At 40.8% G+C, this 20,853-nt stretch overlaps 1 long non-coding RNA gene across 2 annotated transcripts in view; it reads left to right on the top strand.

Moving 5' to 3' along the window:
• Positions 1 to 20,853, top strand: part of LOC131400708 (uncharacterized) — a 70,825-nt gene that overhangs the window by 16,961 nt on the left and 33,011 nt on the right. The window contains exon 3 of one of the 2 annotated variants that reach the window (XR_009217420.1): positions 379 to 2,714. The exons of the other annotated variant lie outside the window; for it this stretch is intronic. This is a non-coding gene — a long non-coding RNA (uncharacterized LOC131400708). Of the gene's footprint in view, positions 1 to 378; positions 2,715 to 20,853 lie in introns of those variants that run through there. 2 annotated transcript variants of the gene reach the window in all.

The raw sequence follows: 20,853 nt of genomic DNA on the forward strand, positions 1-20,853 counted from the left end.
ACTGTCTGAATACTAGTTTTCCGAATGTCACACATGGCAATGTGGATCCCGCTGGATATGACATGCCTAATGACATTTATGAAACCTCTGACCAAAAGGAAATTTGACATTGAGCATGAGATTTGACCTTCAGTTGCTCTGACAGGTGGTGATGCAGTGTTCATGGTTGAGACTTTCTCAGCCAATGTCAAATTCGATTTGGCATTAAGGTCAGGATAACCCAGAATATACATGCCCCAGAATAATTAAGATACTCTTCAGCAAGTGGTCTGGCTTTTAAAGGATACACAAGAGGTATGTATTCAGTACACACAGAAATCCATGGATGTGGGCATATTGCTATGGTACTAGTAAGAGTTTCTTCTCGTCACTGGGCAGATTGTTCCAGGATGACCCGATCAGAAGTGCAGATCTAGGAAAACAAAGACTGGCCTTCAGAGACGTTGCAGTTGAACTCTGAGTGAAACCAAGGGTAGTAGCAGTTCACATCACTCAGCATTACTAACTTTACTTGGTTGTGGAATCCAGAGATTGTATGGTATCCCGAAGAGCCAATGCAGTATCCCGGAGGAAACTGGAGTATTCACAGTTTTGCTCGTATACGATCATGTGTGAAAGTCAGAGATTGATTTTGATCTATCAGAGATTCCTTTTTTTACAAGTCTCAAAAAACCCTTCGCAAAGTATACTGACACTTTCCTTGATTTCAGAAGTCCGATGGTAACAGTGTTGATGTTGGGAACTGTGTTATGAAAGTGCAAAACGGCTCCTCAACCATCAGGGCTCTCTTGTTATTCACAAAAGAAAGGTATAACTCATATTATTAGGATTTAGAGTCCAGAAAATTCATACTCTTATATTAACTAATTTAAAAAGGAAAGGTCAACAGATTTCCCCAGACATTGTCTGAGGAAAGGAGACAATTAAAAGAGACATTTAATGCTATTCCGAATGTATTTCCTGATTCTTACAAGACCTGCTGGGTGCCCCTCCCCTGGATTCTTAGTGCCCCGTGCACATTCTTTTATCATGATTCACGGCACATTGCACTGTAAGTATGTGTTTGCAAGTCTTTGTCTAGCACTAGGCTGGAGAGCAGAAACCATGTCAGACTTATATTTGCATCCCCAGCACCTAGCGAAGAAATTAACACATAGTGGATATACAAAAAACCTTGATTTTTTAATAATTGCTTTAAATAACTGATCATAAAATGAAAAGGAGCTTAAGTATCCAATCAAGAATTATATCGTTAGAGATGACACATACTCAGTGAGCTATGATATTTAGGCTGAAACAAAAATATAAAATGAAACATCGTGGAAACTAGACATTTCCTATGAATAAGGCACTTAAACTCATTCAGTCTTTGGAGAGAATCAACTCCTTACTATACCTGCTTGGGATGGCTTAACAAAATCTGGTTTCACTCAAACTGATCAATATATTTTAATGACTCCACTGCAGATGCTGAAACAGTCATACTCATCAAAGTTCATTTTGAGTTAATCCGATCAGTGCGGAATGTCTTTCAACGTGGTAATGGCCAAAGCTTCATGGATACACTTTCTGGAATAATGTGATCATGAGCTCAAACAAGGATGACCTAATGCAAAGATTTTAAGAAGTCCTAGGAAATTCTGGCTCATTATCCGGGTGACAATCACAGCATACACAAAAAATGAAAGTGGATCACTACCACCACTGTCACCTTCTTAGAATGCCTCACCAGTGACAGCCCTTTTCAAAGAGGCCATTCAGTTGTCAACTCCAAAATGTAAGAACTCTGAGCCTTCCGGAGTCTGTTAGACTTTCAACGTGTTTTTCTTACACGAAGGGATCCATTTCTGAGCCATTGTGTCACATTCGTTGTAAAGAAAAAGAGCGGTATATAGACAGTTGGACTCCTGAACAGGAAAGTGCCTTTTGTAATATCAAGCAGTTACTGATTTCCCTGTGTGTGTTCAAAACAGTGTGAACCACCTGGCTGGGTTCAGTTGTGCCTGAACCATAAAACGCCAGATGGCCCCCAGACACCAGCCTTGCTCACTCATCAAAAGCAGCGTTGTCTCTATACCAGCATAGTGCACACATTGATGAAGTTATGCTGTTATCGGAGGACGTTTTATAACCACTCTAGCTTCTACGCCGTTACCATTCGTAATGTTTACAGACCACTTTGGGTTTTTTTTCTCCAAGGATAAATCAATCCATTTAATCTTGTTATCAGCTATACATCACTGAGGTATTTTGCTCTGTGGTTTTATCGGTTTACAAGATGAATGAAACGCTTCCTTTTGGATCTCCAGCCAGCATATGACGCAAGAACCGCTTGGCAACCTCAGGCTCCTGGGAGCCCTGTCACACACCTGGCTCTCTGACCTCTAGGCCATCAACGTTGTTTTTTTTAATTAATAGGGATTTGGAACTATGTTGCTGTTCAAAAACCAGATTTTAGAGAAAAATTTTCCTGAAATTAGCCCTGGGCAAGGAGGCAGAGTTGACTAACCCGCCTCGCGTTTCTTCAGAGGTCTTTTCTTTGCCTTTCTGCTTGAAGAAGAGGAGTGATATCCACTGCTCTCCACCATCCTCCATGAAGAAAATCTTGCAAATAATTCACTTTACAATTTACCAATAGCAGTACTTTATTTTATACGACATGAATAAAGGTGATTATATTTCTGTTTTTCAAAATAAATTTCATCTGAATAATATTTGTTCTGTTATTTCTTCATTTCAGTCCTTCATATTTTTTCATCTCAAAAAAATAATGCATTTTAGAAGCAAGAGGCTTTGCCATTGTCCAGTTCTAATTTTCCAAACATACATTTCTAAGATGATTTAAAAAGTCACACATTTTGGCTTTTGCACAAGCAATTGAGTTACATTTCCCAGGAATAAAACTTTTTTTCAGCAAAATCTATACTATAATAGCCATGATACGATCAATTTCAGATTTCAAAATGATGAGGAAATCAGTTATTAAATTAATTTTGAGAAGTGTTACTTGAGAGCTGCCTGCTGCTCTAGCAATAGTGATAGTGTATACCTTTCTTCAGTGGAGAACTTATTAGAATAAGTCTTTATTATTTATTTATTTATTTTTTGTGAGGAAGATCAGCCCTGAGCTAACATCTATTAGCTCCTCTTTTTGCTGAGGAAGACTGGCCCTGAGCTAACATCTATTGCCAATCCTCCTCCTTTTTTTACCTTTTTCTCCCCAAAGCCCTAGTAGATAATTGTATGTCATAGTTGCATTTCCTTCTAGTTGCTGTATCTGGGACGGCGCCTCGGCATAGCCTGATAAACGGTGCGTCGGTGCGCGCCCGGAATCTGAACCAGGGCCGCCAGTAGCGGAGCGTGCACACTTAACCACTAAGCCACGGGGCCGGCCCCTAGAATCAGTTTTTAAAATGGCTTGATATGCGGTCTATGGTGAGTGCAAGACCTGAGAATTCATTTGTTTCTTCAGCCTTTTAATCAGATTCTAGTAGAGATGTGGCTTCCTATTCCTAGAAAACTGGTTTCTCACAATAATTGTGAATATTTTTTTTTATTTCACAAACCTGTATGCTCTGGTAAGTTCAAGATTTCACATAGAGCTTAATAAAATTTGTTGCAGTGTTTGGTGACTCTCCAGGGCTACATCGGTTCGTCCTTGTCCAAACTGTCAAGAAACCATCATAGCCTCTTGAAATCAGGGTGCTGCCCACACTCCACACAGGTTGTGGTAGCTCCTCTCTGGCATGGCGTCTGATTTTATTGCTGCCCTTCTCTGGGCAGAAGGTCCACCTGCTCTCGAATCCCATTAAACTCAAAGTCATAAGGAGAGCAAAATTCTGTGACTGTAAACACAGTTTCTTATCTTTCATATCTATCCAGATATCTGTTACACTGCAAGGAATCTCCATCAGTTAAAACTAGTAGAGTACAGATGGCAAGCAAATATATGAAAAGAGGCTCCATACCCTATGTCATCAGGGAAATGCAAATTAAAACAACAGTGAGACACCACTACAGAACTGTTAGCATAGTAGGAATCCAAAACACTAACAGTGCCATACAGTGGCCAGGATGTGGAACAACAGGAGCTCTCATTCATTACTGATGGGAACGCAAAATGGTACAGCCGCTTTGGAAGAGAGTTTGGTGGTTTCTCACTAAACTAAACATATTCTCACCATACGCTCCAGCAATCGTGCTCCTTGGTATTTATCCAAAGAAGTTAAAGGCTTATGTCTACACAAAATCTGCACATGGATATTTATAGCGGCTTCATTCATAATTGCCAAAACTTGGAAGCAACCAAGATGTCCTTCAGTAGGTGAATGGATAAATAAACTGTGGTACATCCAGACAGTAGAGTATTATTCAGTGCTGAAAATTAACAAACTATCAAGCCGTGGAAAACATAGGGGGACCTGAAATGTGTATTACTAAGTGGAAGAAGCTAATCTGAAAAGACTACATACTGTATGATTTCAACTCTCTGATATTCTGGAAAAGGCAAAACTGTGGAGACAGTAAAAAGATCAGTGGTTGCCAGGGGTTGGAGGGAGGGATCGATGAATAGGCAGAGCACAGAGGATTTTTAGGGCAGTGAAACTACTCTATATGATACCCTAATGATGGATACCTGTGATTATACATTTATCTGATCCCATAGAATGTACACCACCAAGAGTGAACCCTAATGTAAACTATGGACCCTGGGTGATAAAGATGTGTCGATGTAGATTCATCGATTGTAAATGATGTACCACTCTGGTTGGTAATGGGGAAAGGTGTGCATGTGTGGGGGCGGAGCGTCCATGGGAACTCTCTGTACCTTCTTCTCAATTTTATGGTGAACCTAAAACTGCTCTAAAAAATTTAGTCTTGGGGCTGGCCCGGTGGTGCAAGCGGTTAAGTGCGCGCGCTCCGCTGCGGCGGCCCGGGGTTCGCCGGTTTGGATCCGGGCGTGCACTGACACACTGCTTGGCAGGCCATGCTGTGGCGGCGTCCCATATAAAGTGGAGAAAGATGGGCATGGATGTTAGCCCAGGGCCAGTCTTCCTCAGCAAAAAAAAAAGGAGGATTGGCAGATGTTAGCACAGGGCTGATCTCCTCACACATACAAAAAAATTTAGTCTTAATAAAAACAAAAACAAAAAACCTCGTGGAATAATCACATTTTGGTGTAGCATGACTGATGATTTTTAGAGATTGGAGCCTTAATTTATTGTATTTAAATGTAATTTAACCCTCTGGTTGTTTTAAAATTACAAATACTCTGTGTTCTCTATCTTGGTTGTCTGCATAGTTTCTTTGTAGACATTCTGGCTGTATGCTCTTGTTTGGCTTATTTTATGAGTCCATGTATATATCCTGGATACAGAAACGTGTTTTCTGCCTGTGCCTTCCAGACTGCATTCCCAGCCTTTGCCTGTGTTGCTTTTAAACTGTATGAGCCTGCCCCTTTCTACGTACCGGCACAGGTCAGTCACCTACTCGGCTGCTACACCTTACCAGGTGCCTCTAATTTGAACTTATGCTCTAAGATCCATGGGAACCCATATTTCCCTCTTTTCTCCAAATGTGTGGAGTTTTAATAATTTCAGGAATGATTTGCTAAGTGTCCACTTTGAGCCAGGTTTTCCACTAAACACTAAACATCACAATATCATTTACTCTGCCCAACAGCTTAGGCAAGAGCTGGGCAGTCATTTTATCCCTTTTTTGAGATCAGGAACCTGAAGTTTGCTGAAGTTAAGTAACTTTCCCAAGGTTATGCAGCTAGTAATTGGAAAGAGCTACGTAATCCTAAAACCCATACTTTTAGTCACCGTAATGCCTCCTGGTTGAGAACTTTGCTTTCAGCACTTGATGTCCTCCAGTCCTAATGAAGTCTAATCAGGCTTGGCCCCTGGCCACGTTTTCAGCAGCAGCATTGAGTGTTTCTGTATCTGTGTACTGAATTTCAGTCAAAGTTGTTTCTTCTTCCTCCATGACCTTGTTCTTTTATGGATTCCTTATTTGCGCATGTGGTTCCCTTGGTTTTGCTACCAACTTCCCCTCCCCTGTCCATTTTGTTAACTCCTTACCCTATGGCACCCACTTCAAACATGATGTCTCCTGCCAAGCTTCCTTGTTCTAAGCTCTGTGATGTCACTCCAGGCATGGAATGTGGTTGCTTTCCAGTATGAATCTGTGTTATACTATGAATTCCTTAAAGGCAGGCTCAGGTTTCATTCATCTTTGTATCTCCAACATCTCATGCAGTGGTAAGACCTTGATAACGATGTAATAGATATTTGCTGAAGTTATTCGAATTAACGTTTCCTGCCACTTTGCTCCCACAGCCCTGTTTGACTCTAATTCTTACTGTCACATCATCACAAGGTCATAGCATCTAAGAGCATCTTTCCACTACATCTTCTCCCCTGTCTTAAAATTGATCAACTCCACATCTCGTCTCTTCTGGTGTGGGTTGTGGGCACCTTATGTGCAGGTTGTCCTCAGGGCTTTTGCTCATCTGATTTGCCCTGTTTAGAAACCCTTATCCCCCACCCCAGCTTACCCTCCATCAGATTCCATGTGTCTTCCTTTTCTGTCAGTGTCTGCCTGGGCTCCTCTCTTTGCCTGGTGCTTCCCTGGGCTCTTTCTTGGTGATGCTTGTACCCTGTGGAATGATGTCACTGGCATGGCCAGGAGACCAGATTGTGTTTGGTCGCCTGTATTCCCAGAGAGATAGATCAGAAACACCTGTCTGTCTTTCATCTCTTGGTGGAGTCTTCATCAGTAATGGCAGGGTACCCCATGTTACTCTGTCAGTAATCCCCAGTAACCTCGTATTCAGCATCTGGTGATCTTATTAGAAGATCGCTGTCATTCTTTCCCTCTCTCTCCCCCACTTTCTCCATCCCTCCTTCTTCCTTTCTCTCTCTCTCTTTAAATGTTGGTCTTTGATCTTCAAATTAAAAGATAAAAATAAATTAAAAATAAATAAGTAGAAATTAAAAATTAAATAGAAATAGTTAAAAGATAGTAATAATAATATAATAATAAAAGAATAGCCATTGGTGGGCCCTTATAAGAAGAGGCCCCTTTTTTTGTCCATCCTTGACTCTCCATCACCATCTTTCTTCACCTTCCACTCTCCCATATGTCAAGCACCTAATGAACTTATATTATCAATTTTCAAGGATCACGGGTTTTCTTGTGCCTCTCTGCTTTTGTACAAACTGTTTGCTTCACTGAACATGCCCTCCATCCTCCCTTGTCTTATTTGTGTGCCTGGAATTTCCCCGCCGGTGCTTTGGACCAGCTACAGAGTCCCTTCCTTTGCCTTGGCATCTCAAATTGTGTTCTTACTAGTTGAGGCAGACATAGATGCTCCTTCCTTCCTGTCTTCGTGATCCCCTATTATAACATGTATCAACTGATTCATGACTGCTTATTTACATAAATATATTTATGTATATCACTGCTTATTTACATACAGATTTTGGATTTTATCCTGTTCCTCTTTGTATCCTAATACCATGCAATGTGCCTACTACATCCCAGCCAGGAAAAAGTTACTGAAAGGTCTTTCCAGCTGCAGACAGACTGTAAAGACATGACTCCTTATTCAGCCTTGGGCTACCTTTTGATGGAAAAGAAGTGACTTTCCTTCATGAACAATAAGTACAAACATCAACATCTATAATTTTTGCTTCAACATTGAATTGCTTATTTTTAAAAAAAATCTTCCCATTTTTATGAGTTTGCAAGAGCATGTAAATAGGTTAGTGACTTTCACCCAAACTATAATGAGAAAGCTGGTAATTTCCTTTAGGTATGTGTTGGTAGAGTTTCATTAGGATGGGGTTATATGGTTCTTTAAAAAAGCAAGTGTTTTAAAGTGCTGTGGAGCGTTCTGATTTGAGCACTTCCTGAGTGCCGTGATTTAGTGGAAACACACTAGGCTGGCTTTTCTGAGATGAAGTTGATGTCTCAGTTTTGCCTTCCATCAGATGTGTGACCTGGGCATGTCCCTTAAATATACAGCTCCCTCACTTGTAAATTATAGTATCTCATGTCATAATTTTACGAGAGATCGTTTGAAGATGCTCTATAAACATAAAGTAGCAGGGCTGGCCCTTTGGCGTAGTGGTTAAGTTCACATGCTCTGCTTCGGTGGCCTGGGGTTTGCGGGTTCGGATCCCAGGCACAGACCTACACACTGCTCATGAAGCCGTGCTGTGGAGGTGTCCCACGTGCAAAATAGAGGAAGATGGGCATGGATGTTAGCTCAGGGACGATCTTCCTCAAGCAAAAAGAGGAAGATTGGCAACAGATGGTAGCTCAGGGTCAAACTTCTTCACCAAAAAAAGCCAAAAAACGTAAAGTAGCATAAAAACATAAGGGTTTAATAATGTCTAGTTACTTACATTTATTTCACTGCATTTTCCAGTATGTATACTTCAGCTGCTTCTTTATGATCTTATTGTATGTTTATCTTCTTCCTTCCATCTCCTTTCCTCCTCTTCCCCCATCCCCTCCCCCCTCCTCATCTTCCTCCTCCTCCTCCTCCCCCTAGTCCTTCTCCTTCTTGTCTTTTCCAAACGATGCCTTCTAGTGACCTGTGCTCACCTGGGTATGAGGTCTTTGTTCTACAGCTCATTAAGATGCTCCCTACAATAGGAAACTTTAGGAATTTTTGTTTGAAGAGATTTTTCTCTAGAAAGGAACAACAATAGATAAAATGAAAGGCAAATAACATTGATGGGGCAGTTCTGCCTCTCAGCAGGAAGCATTCCTGCTGCTTTCTGCCCAGTGATTCACTGGCACGTCTCAGCAGCCCTCAGGGTGGAACAACCAGCTTCCCTTTACAGGGCGGAACATAGCCAGCCTCACACCCTGTGCCTGTCAGACCCAAAGCCTGCGCAAGAGACTTTAATGCTGCCTTCGAGACGCCTAACCATATAGTGGTACTCGGAGAGTAGTTTGGGGACCCGGGTCAAAAAAATAAAAATAAAACCCACTCTTTACAGATGGCCATCTTCCCCTGAATCTTTGCTTGGGATTCATACCAATATGTGACCCTCCTACACCCCAGGCTCTGTTCTGGACTTCTGGGTCCAAGTAATTTGTTGTGGCGCCCCATCTTGTTGCTCTTCACAAGCTTAGTACTTAATACAAATAATAAAAAATTCTTGACAGACGCAGGTATTGCTGACAGTGGGCACACTCATTCATATTCTTTCCTTTTTAATATCTCTGTTTGTTTTGGCACTGACATTTTCCTGTGAAACATTCCTCTGTCTAAAGTAAAGTAGCTCTATTTAATTTTCTTCAGGATAATGAATTCTTTACAAGGAAATGCTGTCTTCTGTGGGGCCTTATGTCTATTCTGTTACCTTGCCGCTGTGTTCTAATTTATTTACAGTTCTATTCTGTGTTTGAGAACAGCACTTTGCCATATGTTTTCAACTTTGTTTTTCTGCAGATGGCTTTTCCCCCTTTTGTTTAATTTCTCTGTGACGACTGTGCTCCATGCATTTTCACGTGCATCTCATGGTTATTCTATGACAGTTCATAAACCATGATTTGTGTCACACTGAATACGGTCATTCGATGAACATGCTAAATCTGCTTCTTGTATCACACATGTGTATACCCACATGGGAATTCTGCGGAATGCCTGACGCTGATAAGGTTCATCGACTCCTCAACATTGGTTTCCAGTTTTTTCCTAAGTGTTTCCAAAAACTCATAAAAAACAATCATGCATACCATCATCTATTTTTATTTTTCTTCTTAAAAACATTTTCTTGTCTATTTGATAGGACACATGTCCTTGTGAGTCAGTTTCTTGTGTTTAGGTCTTTTGTACCATTTGTTTCAAAAATAAATTTGAGAGGCTTTTATAGATGTTTGGTTGGAAAATAAAGCCCTTTAACGGAGATATTGCAAAAATATGAGCATTTGAAATAATGATAGTTGGCTGCAAAGAGCAGGTCTTCTAAATTTTACCAGTTCACTGATGACATTTTTTTCTCTGATTTCAAACTATGTCTGCTTATCTAATCCTCCTCTAAGGGCAGTCAATAAAGTAGACAACTTTGAAAAATTATTTCCCCAGCAAGGTAGTGGGAAATATATACATGTGTATACACATATACACATGCACATATGTATATACACACGTACATACATATCCATGCTTATGTACATGGATGTGTATATACATACGTGCATACGTATATACCTATATATGTATGTGTATATGTATATATATGATAGTAATGCATAGGTAGGCTGCAGCTTAACTAATTTAGTTGACAGTAGGATTTGTATAGAGGTGAGGAATATCTGAAGGGCAGTGGGCCAGAGAAGTCCCTGTCATCATATGCATTTCTAGTTAATTCTAGGACAAGACAGAGTATAAACCTAGAATATGTGGCCGTAGGTAACCAGGGTGTTTTGGTAGCTTCAGTGGTAGAAGTTGCCATTGAAGATTAGGGAAATCCATAAAGGTTCAGGGAAGAGAAAGTAGGAATTGAGTCCATCTGGGAGATGGAGAGAAATGCCAGCAGGAGGAGTCCCTATGGGTCATTGTCCAAACCAACCAGCCTGGAATTTGGTTTACCCCCTATTCCTAATAAGGAACTGAGTTAGGAAGAAGAAATCAGAACAGAAGTCAACAGGAAGGCTCAGTTGCAAGTGGGCCCATACCTCGGCAGTTTCCAAACTTTCTTGTTATCAAAAAAATGCATATTCACTGAGAAGAATACTTTGCAAAAATGCAGTTAACAAAAAAGAAAATAAGTAACCCCCAAGTAATTACCGAGATTCACGCTGAAGTTTTATTTCCTGTTAATTGGGGTTGAACTGGCATTTCTCTGTGAGATCATTGCTGACGTGCTGTATCACAAAATCAGGGTTGTGCACCATGGAGGGAGAACTCATCGGTCTGCAGGATGTGGGATGAAATGAGACCCCCAGGGCCAACAGAAGATCAGGGTAAAGCATTTGGACTGTGCTTGTGGGCAGTGGGGAGACATGTGACATGGGCGAGGAAGGTGGGAACAGGGAGAGGTGAACTGAAAAATGTTAATTATGTTGCGGCATCAAGGATTCTGTGAAGGTGGAAATGAAAGGACACTTAGCTGACATGTTGGCAGATGGTTCTGGGCTGGGGCTTGCTAAGATCAACTGAAGTATGGTGATGAAGGTAGAAATGAAGAGTAAAGAAAGGTTTGATGCTCTCAGGATGGAGAGTGGACATAACATGGCATTTGATGAGAGCTAGTGGGTGAAGAAGCGCCGAGATTGAGAGAAGTGGTTCTGTGCCCCAACTGGTAGAAGCTGACACTCTTCACGTGGAGTTGGCTGAGAGGCAATCGTGGATCTTGGTGTCTGGAATTCAGGGGCAAAGGGGAGAAATAGGAACAAACTGGGCCAGGCTACGGACTCACTTCATTTTGGAAACGGCCTCATGGAGGGTAGCCTGCAACCTAAATTCCTATTGTTTATACAGGTACACTGCTTCATTTCTAAATATTCTTTATGATCAAAGAAGACCAGGGCTCGCATCAAAGTCATGATCTGATGCATGAAGGAAATCTATATTTTCATGGAGTCCTTTGCCATGTTTCTTGGGTTCAAAATTCTTAGTGCAGTGTCCAAAAGTCCAATGTGGGTATTCCCGTTCACCAGCGGAAGCTGGCGTTACAGCTACTCTCCAGTCACATAGAAAGATGAGCTGGCTGAAAGCTCTCCTAAGACAGAGCCAGAAAATGTCAAGTAGAGCAGATCAATGTGCTTTACATTCTGCATGATGCTTCAGAAGGAACACTCAGAAGTAACAGATGGCTTGAGTGAGGGAATAGTACAAGAGAAGTACTGAAGTCATTTTCAGCATTGATGTGCAGGGATTTTTGAGTCACTGGTCATAAATCCTATTACATTATGACAGATCATAATCTCTAACATCAAGCGTGATGCTAGAATGGAATTTAAAAGAAGCTCCTCTATTCCAGTCCTTCGCCTTTAGACCCTGGCCATACCTTTGAGACAGGACTTCAAAGTAACCTCTGAATCCAACCAGCTGTCTTACTCAAGCCATGTGAAAACAGGATCCATCTTCCAATCCCACTGGGGCAATATAGAAAATGTGGCAGATCCTGAAAAAGCAAAATAGCAGTGCTCCATTAGTTGGGTGTTCTATGCTTAGATGACACATAACACTTCCCTGACAACCCACCCACCTCAACTTTCTCTCTCTTGCATTACACATATATCTTTAGTTAGGCGGACGTGGCAATATCATCCTAGATTTCTGAAGACCCGGAGGATAGCAGGGACAGAAAAGTTGGCAGCTGGTTGTAAAGCAGTTTGCAAATACAATCAAATACAAAATCATTACATCAAATCATTGTACTTCTAGCATGAGAATATAAGTGAACTAGCCATCGTGTTTTATAATTAATTATATATAATATAATTAATATGATTAATAAATTAATTGAAATAAACATTTTATGAACCTGAAAATTATAAAACCATTTACAATGACAGAGATAATTTAGTCTTACATATTTTCCACAAGAGAAATTCTTTGCAAAAAATTTTAAAATGCTGCGCAAAACGGCATAAGATTTTGAATTAGAAGTCCAGGGTTTGGGTTCTGGGTTGACCATTTTAACTCTTCATCCTCAGCAAGTTCATTTTTGTGCAGCACCTTCAGCCAAATGTCTAAAAGGAGGGACTGCTGATAGCAGCTTTTCCATTGGGTTGCTTTTGTAAGAGCTAATGTGTGTGAGAGAATGTGGTCAGCTGCAGAGTTCAATGCAAATTTAAAGGTGTTGTAAAAGTATATAGTCCTTGCTTGAAATAGCAATATATATACATTTTTCTTTTAGAACTTTATGCATAAGAAATTAAGTACTCCTCAAATAGTAATTCTGATTCCTTGAGTAGTAAAACTAGGGTAATTTCTTTTCCTGTAATACTCCATTTGATAGCAAGACAATAATGTTTAAGGCTTTCATAGGTTTAGTGGATAATGGAGATTAGAACTCTTTTTAAAAATGATGAAATTTGTCCTTGAATAAAAAGGTATTGCAGTCAAATTAGTATTCATTTGGCCTGTTTTATTCCAACTTTCTGAGCTATTTCCTAAAGAATCACTGACTATTTGCACCTCTTTTGAATTTCACAAAATGATATTTAGGGAAGAATTCTGTTTTAGAAAAATACAAAGTAAGCCACATTGAATGAGTTCCTATGGTAGGCAGAATATCTAGAAAATATTGTATAGCTGGAGTTCTGATGAGGCTCAAAATGTGAATACCATGGAACTTTCTGGTGAAGCTCACTAAAGCTTTCTCCTCTCCACCCACCTTGATTTCACTTGTATGAGCTGATTTATTTGGGGGCCTGAGAACACCGGGACAGGACAGGAAGCCTCAAACAGTGTCGACATTACAACAGGTAGATACGTGTCTGGTGAACTGCAGCGTGGGGATGGGAGAGGATAGGAAGGAACGATTGAGATGCCTTCAAGAGCCAAATCCCAAAGTGTGTGGTGTGGCCCTGAGGTTACACTCAATAAATGGAGGAAGCATTCAGCGACTTGGTGGGAGTGTTGGAAGGGAGAACATTTTCCAGGTTCACCCACCATCCTGGTGACACGTGAGGGTTTTGGGAAGAAAACCTCAGTAAGAGATAAAATGGCTATTTCTGGGAAACAGACCTTCTAGAAAGCAATAGTCCCTCTTCTCCTGGATATGAGCTGGTCTGCATATGGTGTATGGAGCTATAGTAGCTTCTCTTATGCCGTGAAGGACAAAGGATGTCTTTGAGCTGCTGCAGTTCCATTTCCTGTTAGAAGAAATAATAATTTCCCTCATGATAAAAGCCCTTTGGAGTTAAGATTTCTTTGACCTACAGCTGAAATGGTCCTGAATTATAAAACTCTTTTTTCCTGGAAAAAGAATGGGTTATTAGAAGATGCAGGGAGAAACGACCAGGGTAATTTGAACATATGTGGCTTGTCTCCTCTCCACCACTTTAAGTATTTTACGAGACACTAGGGAGAGGAGGAGAGAGGAATTAGGACGTTGCTTCTCCTTGCTCTTCTTTGTTCAGCCCCTATTCGTTCATTCTACATCACATCCCCATTCTAAAGGTAAGCAGAATGGATGACTTGATGATAGTTCGTCCCATCACAAACCTTGGGTAATTAACAATACATATGTGGAGAGAAACTGTTCCATGCGCTGTAAAGCTCTGGGTTGCTGGGGAACCATAAATCAATGGGTAGGTGTGGAGTCTTCAACCAAAAAGCTTAAAGGAAAAATAAAGCAGAAATGTCATCTAGATGAGTCTGTTCTTCCTAAACCGTTCGTATTCTCAAAGGATTTTCGAAAAAGTGTGCATAAGAAAAACATGTTGGGCATGTTGTTGGTACGTGCTCAGAGACATGGGAGGAGAATTAGACATCCTGGGAGGACTGGGTTACTGCAACTTCACACTAGTTCTGCTGGCCAGGAGTTTACGCACTTCATGTTAAAAATAAGGAGTCTGTCTTACACACATTGTAAAGCATCACCAAGTGTCCTGGGCCACCTTAGAACTTAGACTTCCTGGAAATGATTCTTTGAGTTTCCATCCAATGCTGTGACTCTACTCGCTCTAATTTTGGCAGAACTTTTACTTAAGCCTGTGGCGTCGGAATTAAGCTCAGAGCTGGGATGTTTGCCTTCCAGGAAGTCACTGGCAAACACCCACTCTTGGTTTGTTTTCCGAGTTGTTGCTCGGCTGATCCCCAAGCTTGTCAATCAGCCAGAAAGTGTGAACCCTGCAAATCATAACGAGTCCATCGCTGGAACAAAGCCTAGCTGCCAGTTTCAGAAGATAAAGTGTGTGCCACTCAGGAATCACATTTAATTCTGCAGCATTTATGTGCTTTATGTTTTGTAATCTTCCGTGTTAGACCATAAATGTGAGCTAATGAGAGAGAAACTGGGTTTGGCGGATAGTAGACACATAAAATAAACTCCTTTCTCTTGCTCTTGTACTTCTCTCCCTTTGCAAGTAGAGAAGTAACTTGTTAGAGGTGGTTAGCTAGTACCAGCTTCTGAAAAGGTTACCAATACAAAGTGGTGCACACATGAAGATAGATAGTAGGGTAAGATTAGAATATCTAATGATACATTTCGTAATGGCCAAGGTTAAGCCACACGGAATAATGAGAGCAGCCTAATTCTAAGAATGTAATATGTTTAGTTAATTGAAGTGTAACTCGCTGCTCACCGTAATGCTACAGTGAAATCTGATAACTACTCTGTTTCAAATATAATTTAATAAATATCTTAGGAACATCCAAAGTGCGTGAGGAACAAATATGGAAACTAGGAAGATGCAATGAACGTCTCCGCGACTCCACAACCATCAGTCAATAGGTTTTGAAATTCAACTAACAACTCCACCAGTGCTTTAATCTTTCTCCCATTGGAGATTTTGCCCTGATCTTATTTGGAATCTAGAAACTGCTCTTATTGTTAGTATTGAGGAAAAAAAAATAGATAAATAAATAATATAAGCTAAATACAATGCATGACGTAAATGCGTAGAGGTGACACTACATATGTGATGCATTTATATAATTTTAGCCATATTTGTATTTACTTGAACTTTTTTTCAATTGCTAATTTGATAAATGAGACAAGGAGGTCTTTAAGGAGAACATACTGGGATGTAGGACACGTGTTTTCTATACTCCCAGTGTTCTGTGATATTTCTGGATCCAAAATCATTCATCTTGTGATACACAGTAAATTAGAACTGTCCTTTCTGTGGTGCGTGGCAGAAGTTAAAAGGAACAGAGGCAAAGTTCAATGGGATGTCATTAATTTCTGAAAGAGGTTAAAAGTATAAATTTAATAATTCCATCATCAGTTAACCTGCTGGCTGAAGAACATTGCTAGATCTTTAACAAGTGGGATTCAGAGGAAAGTGGGTTATTCGTCCATGATTGGAATTGCTTGTCAAGCTAGTCTTAAGAATTTTGAGATTTTGCCCAGTGACCACCAAGAAAGATGCAATGTTCAATCAAAGAAGGCATGTGTTGAATAGAATGAAATACATTGTCTGCAAATCAGTGAGACCAAGTTAGAATGGCACTGTGTAGCCTCACTTGTATTTGATTTAAAAGCTTTGTGACTCAAGTGAAGTGAAAGAGAGCGATTGGGAGACAGACATTGCAAATGCTAGAGAGTGGTTTTGGTGGAGATTACTGGAGAGCTGTACTAATACAAGACGTGATTGTTTAAAGACATTTCCATAAAATGTATGGAAGTAAAAATATTGGGAATAAATTTCTTAGTGATGCTTTCTACATGGCCTTGCGTGACTCTCTTCATTACAACAGATTACTAGACATATTATAAACTAGAAAGGACAGAATTGTCTAGACAAAAGCTGAAGAAAGCACTTAAAGTGTATAATTCACTTAAATTAGGTCAAGACCTAGGGACATTGTTTAGAGAATTTAACAGCATTTTCTCATCACGGACTGGATCAGTGGATTGTTACCCAATGATGAAGAACATTGAAGCTTCCAGAGGCTAGGACTGCTCTTTCAATTCTTTCTACCCTTTCCTCTTGGAACCCAGCCAACATGACTTGGCATGTTTTGCACATAGTGACCATTCAACAAATTGGATTAAATCTTTAAGAATCAGATGGAATAGTTTCATAGACTCTAAAACTAGAAGATATTTTAGCTACCATCCTCTTCAAACTCTACTCAACAGACCAAGTACCATGTAGAGGAAGAAACCTGTCTTTTTCTTCTACCCTTCTAAGTTCTCGGCTGGGACCCCTGTAACAAAAGGCAGATTAACAAGAGGAAAGCACACAGATTTATTTAGTATAAATTTTACGTGACACGGGAGCCTTCATAAGGAAAGAAGACCTGAAGAAATGGTTGAACCAGAGTGTTTTTGTGCTGGGTTTGATGAAGAGTGGGAAGCCATGGAAAGATATGATGGGACAAAGGTGAGGTAATCCTACTAAACTGGGGGAAAGTTAGCAAGACCCGTTCATTCAGATTCCCCTGTGTCCCTTCGTCTTCAGAGTTAAAGATGCTCCTTTCCTCCCAGTGTAGGGAGGGCAGCTTGCACCCAGGGTTTTCTGACCTCTTTCAGGTGAAGGTCAGTAAGTCCTTCCTGCACATGCAATTTCTCAAATTCCATCAGCTAGAAATATTCAATATACCAAGATGTGTGTGTCCTGAACCCCAAACAGGTCAGGTGATTAGAATCCCATTCTTAGTGTCAGCGTAGTGCTCTTGACTATATGATACCATCCCCTGTAGTATGTTATTTACATTCTGTGACTTGATTTGACTATTATCCATGTTTAATTAGAAAAATCAAAATCTTGTGTTTAAATATTTAATACGAAAAAAAGTTGATACCAGCTCAACATGAGGTTGACATAAGGGAAGCCATATTCTAGAAAAGAACCCATATTGAACTTTGAATGACTTCTGATTAACTAACCGAGACATGCTCTGTGGGTTTTATGGCCCCTCCTGGCTGCTATAAATTGATAACTTTGTTCTCTTGAGTGCCTTAGGAATGTGATGACCCCGGCAGAAAGTCTATGCTGATAGCCATCATCAATGACAACTGAAAGATCAGGGTATAGGACATTGCTGTGGTCTCTGATGCATATCCAGTAAAACCAAAGACTATCAGGAACTAAGAACAGATGGATGTCCCCACCCTGAGATCAGATGCCTCCCCCACCCGTAGATCAGCCCCCTATATAACTGGCCTGTAGTCTTTGTTCTGTAAGATGGTTCTTTGAGACATTAGTCAGCCATCTTCCCCCTTGCTAGCAAGCTGTAATAAACTGCCCTTTCTCTGCCACCATCTTGCCTCTTGATGACTGGCTTTTGTCTCGTGGTGAGCGGATCACGCCCTTTGTGTGGTAACAAAGTGATATTTTCTTAAATCCTGGGTTTTTTTGTTGTTGTTGTTATGGTGCTCAAATATATTCTACTAGAGTCTGCATTTATTTCTATAAAGGAATTTGGCCAAGGCATGTTATATCACTTAACATATTATTTTAGCTCAGTAGCTCGGGAACACATCTCTTCTATAAATTAAGGTAAACTATACTCACTATGGTTTCCTATTTTATTTGGTCACATGACAATTGTGACCATTTATGGACTTATTTTTAATTCTTTTGACATTTCTTATAAGGAATTGCATATTTCAGAATGTTAATTTTGGTGACATTTATTGAATACTTAATATTATTAGGCAGGTATTAGAAGGGGCTACCAAAATAAACAAGACTGTTACAGATACAAAGAATCACAGAGCATTTAACTTGGAAAGAGCAAAATATAAACCACGTGGGGAAAATGAAATAGGAAGACACTGTATGAAATGCCCTGATTCCTCTTTTCCTGAGCTCTGTATTCATTGTCCTTCTTCTTTACCTTTTTCTTTGTTTTCAGGAGACAGGGTATAATTAGTTTGACTTTGTTTTCTTGGTTTCACTCACATTCTGCCTCCAGGAAATTACATCTGAGCATCTCAGTTGCAAGATGCATTACAGCCCCTTTAAGTCACACATTGACAGAATGTATCTTGATTCATTGCAACACTGGTTAATCTACTTCGGAACATGTGCGGACTGCAATCATTTAACTTTCGACGGGTTGCTGTGTTTCCTCGTTTCCAGTGTCTCATTGTCTCCAAATACCAGGCTCATAGTATAACTGCCTGAGCGCCCGGGTTTTGACGCTTTTGTTCCCTTTATTTTCTTTGTCACCTTCCCTCCTATCTCTGTTCACCAACATCCTCCTCATCCCTAAAAGTCTCATTCACATCCTCAGTTATTCCCATCTCTCTTCTTATTCCCCACATCCCTTCATCTCTTTATGATGGTGTCACTCCCTACCCTCATTGATGTCATTTGTATTTGTACTGAAGGTGATATTTTTTGAAAAATATTCCTGTGCTCTTGCTTGCCCTTGAGCATAGCTTCTCCCCCAGTGAAGTGGAATCATCCATTATCTAAAATGCCAATAAGGTTTTCTAAAGCAGGAAAGAGGAGAAGAAATAATGAGGTCATCGTTCACCTCTGCTCCCAGTGCCCATTGTTTTTTGAGAACCTGAGGGGAAGCAGCCCATCTTGAAAGTCAGGCTTTATCAGGGAAAAAGGGGATTTATAGCCAGCTTTACATGTGGAAAGGAGAGCTGGGCAGCCTCAAGGTCAGGTCTTACTTAAGTCCTAGAGTCCAGCAAGTAGAGTGTAAGACTTTAGGCAGGGATCAGCAAACTTTATCTAATGCTTCTAATAGTAGATATTTTAGGCTTCCTAACTATTCAGCTGTGCCACTGTGGTGCAAAAGCATCCATAGACAAGACTTAAATGAGTGTGGCTGTGTTCCAATATGATGTTATGTAGGATACTGAATTTGAATTTAAATAATTTTCATGTGTCACAAAATGTTCTCCTTTGATTTTTTTTCAACCATTAAAAAAGATTAAAAAAAAAAATCATTCTTGGAGCCGGCCCGGTGGCACAAGCAGTTAAGTGGGCGTGCTCCGCTTCAGCGGCCTGGGGTTTGCAGGTTCGGATCCCGGGTGTGCACCAACACACCACTTGTCAGGCCATGCTGTGGCGGCATCCCATATAAAGTAGAGGAAGATGGGCACGGATGTTAGCTCAGGGCCACTCTTCCTCAAGAAGAAAGGGGAGGATTGGCATTGGATGTTAGCTCAGGGCTAGTCCTCCTCACAAAAAAAAAAAAAAAATCATATCTTTTGGGCTGTGAAAAAACAGACAGGAGGGGCTGGCCCAGTGGCATAGCAGTTAAGTTTGCAAGTTCCGCTTCGGCGGCCCGGGGTTCGCAGGTTCGGATCCCGGTCACGGACCTACGCACCGCTTATCAAGCCATGCTGTGGTGGCGTCCCATATAAAGTAGAGGAGGATGGGCACAGATGTTAGCCCAGGGCCAATCTTCCTCAGCAAAGAAGAGGAGGATTGGTAACAGATGTAAGCTCAGGTCTAATCTTCCTCAAAAAAAAAACTAAACTAAAGCTAAAACACAAGACAGGAGTTAAGTTTGTTCTTCCTTGGGCTGTAGCTTGCAAACTCCTGATTTAAAGGAGGATCCTCTCTCTGCAAAACACTTTATCTAGGTACAGCAGGCAAGAAAGGAAATACTGTAGTTATTTGAATGGTGCCACAGCAAATCTTGATCCTCCTTTGGAGTTACCTGCAATGAGAAAGGGCAACGCAGAGATTGATAGGAAGGGAAGCCAAACACAGAGGGGCATTTGCCCTGCTTCTGGTTTGAAATTCTGGAAGAGAACTGCTTTAGAGATTGCCTCACCCTAACATGGGGAGAGGGAATCTTCAGTTTGTAGAAATGCATGCATTGTGGGTGAAGAAGAGGGCTGAACTTCCCACTTATGAGCCTGCCTCTGCTCTGTGCGGGCAAGGAGGGGACCCAGTTGGTCATAGAGACTCCCTGTGGGGGCACGGGAAGTGACTACTGGTGGTAAGTTTTAGGGTTTGTGTCAAGGGGCGACGTGACCTCAAAGCAGAGGCAGTGGGTGGAGAGTAGATGACACTTGGAGCAGGAGGAATAGAAGGAGACAAAATAGTCTCCACAGAAGTTGAGCTGTAGAAATAGGAATATGTTTCATGCATTTTCTCCTAAACTACCTTAATATCAATATTTATTATCTCCCCTTGACACTCGGAGTTCCTTGAAAATATAGTCCATTTCTTAACTCCCTTTGTTGCTACAAAATGTAACCACACTGCCTTGGAAATAACAGGTGCTTG

Source organism: Diceros bicornis, chromosome X (genome assembly GCF_020826845.1).
Source record: "Diceros bicornis minor isolate mBicDic1 chromosome X, mDicBic1.mat.cur, whole genome shotgun sequence".
NCBI classification, from domain to species: Eukaryota; Metazoa; Chordata; class Mammalia; order Perissodactyla; family Rhinocerotidae; genus Diceros; species Diceros bicornis.